The 2,164-nt window shown below is 37.2% G+C and overlaps 1 long non-coding RNA gene across 1 annotated transcript; it reads left to right on the forward strand.

Annotated features, from left to right (window-relative positions):
- Positions 1-470: 470 nt before the first annotated feature.
- On the forward strand, positions 471-1,897 carry LOC131770226 (uncharacterized). Its single transcript, XR_010718009.1, has 4 exons — positions 471-527; positions 711-786; positions 1,137-1,218; positions 1,644-1,897. It is a non-coding gene; the product is annotated as an uncharacterized lncRNA (long non-coding RNA).
- Positions 1,898-2,164: the final 267 nt, after the last annotated feature.

The following is a 2,164-nucleotide window of genomic DNA, read 5'->3' on the forward strand; positions in this document are numbered from 1 at the left end:
TATGATGCATTTAAACCTTTGTACTTTCGCTCCTTTCTTAGCAGAAAAAAGTTTGGATTCAAGATCTTTTCTATGTTTTCAAAAGCCCCCTGAAGTATAAATCAGTCAATAAATGGAAGAGATGTCATCGAGAAATGAAATAGGCAACGCTAAAACACGGTCTCCATGAACGCAAACTCGAAGCTATTTTGATAATAAAAACAGTGAAACTCGAGTTACTATCTTAATGCATCGCCACAATTCATTTAAATCACAGGGCATCACAATTTATTGGTTCAGCGCCTAATCGTGCATGGAATGAGCGTGATAAGATGAGCTACGCAAACATGAATATGCTGAATAGGACTCTGAGGAAATGAAAGTGGACTAGGAATTTGAGTCAGATACCAGACTTACAAGTTGCGAACCCATCTCGAAGGAAATGCGCGTTTCCTTAGTTACCTTGCAGCAGTATAACAACAGCTCAATCGATTTTTCATTCAGTTCAAGACCAGCGACAGGGCAACAATCAATAGGAAAACAATATGGTACTCATTGTTATGTTACCACCTTTTATTGCATGTTTTTTAGCAGAAAATGATCCGGTTACACGCTAGTTTTAGTTATTTTGTGGAGAGCACGAAAAGAAATCAGCTACAAGGTTAATGAAGTACCAATAGTTATAATAGAATCAAAGCTTACTCGTGATATAATTTATCATTTTTTCATAGGCTTTTCGTCACGGTTACTACTTCTTTGTGTTGACTATTGTTGTTGTCACCATTTTGAATACTTCGGTTGCTGAAGGTAATAATTTTTTAACGAATTTTAAAGCTTATGACTTGATAAAAATGTTGCCTCAGCCCGAAAGTCTATTTTACATGTTTTTGTGTACAGATCAAGGAAAATGTAATGTTTGTGATTGCAGAACAAGGAAGGTTTAATATTTTCGTGTACAGATCAAGGAAAGTGTAATGTTTGTGATTTCAGACCAAGGAAGGTTTAATGTACTTGTGCACAGATCAAGGATGGTTACATGTTTTTGGGTGCAGAACAATATAATTGGATTGCAATGCAGTTTGAAATCATTTTTTCGATTCTGTCTCAAGGTGTGTACGCTGGGTTATGAATACACATATTTGCTGATTTCGTTTTAGGTTCTTGCTTTACATCACGTCTAAGGTGTTCTCGTTGGGGTCGGTGGTTCACTGGAAAACTGTGGAAGAACTGCAATGATTAGTAAGTATCGATTGATTATCATTACGGTTCGAAACCGCCTTAAAATCACATTGCCTTTGATAAAATTTTCCATCGTTCGATTACTGATTTATAAGCAGCCTGCACTAGAGCTAGACAAAGCAAGCGAGTCAGCTAGTCAAGACAGCATAAATAGCAATCAAGACACAATCAAAATAACATCAAGTATGCATGATGAGATATGATAACAAACACGCCTGTATAAAGTAACCACGAGTGAAACAAGGTTTGATCAATTAATCACGAGCCTTACCACAAACCTCTACAGTGGAACTTAGAGATCAGAGCTGGCTTCCAGTAGGTTGGGTTGGGGTCAACTACAACGTTGTTTTGAAACTATGTACTGATGACACTGAAACAGCATGATAAAATTTTTTATAATCATTTTCATTTCAATGCTTTTGCAGCTGTATTGAGCTGGGTTACTATGGAGGAAGTTGTCAGATCTGTCGCAAGACTTGTTGGCTGAGCAGCAAAGCTTACAGTTGCAGATGTTTTGGAACCGGACTCTGTTAGTGCTGATTGGCTTGGAACATTGCGCCTTTTAACTCAGGATAAAATTTAAAGATTTGCTTGAAGTATAAAACTTCCTATAACATGGAATGGTGAAAGTACATTTAATCGTGTGAAGTCTTGCTAATGGATAATAAAATAATTTTCTTTGGAAGTTCAGAGTCGTCTTTGCTTAAAGCCTGCACCTATCTACGATAGCCTGAAACCAAAAAAGAATTAATCAGGAATATCAAGATCAAATCTTAGGCGTTCTTTATCAACCTGTCTTTTTCAAAGTGGAGGAATTTTTACTTCAGATATTGTCTTTACGGGAGATGATTCTCCTGAGTGTACTTGTGATTGACAAATCGGACTCCCGCTTCGCGGTCCTCCGATTTTGTTTATCACTCGTATGATTACAGACCGGATTGGACTT

This window comes from Pocillopora verrucosa, chromosome 6 (genome assembly GCF_036669915.1).
Source record: "Pocillopora verrucosa isolate sample1 chromosome 6, ASM3666991v2, whole genome shotgun sequence".
NCBI classification, from domain to species: Eukaryota; Metazoa; Cnidaria; class Anthozoa; order Scleractinia; family Pocilloporidae; genus Pocillopora; species Pocillopora verrucosa.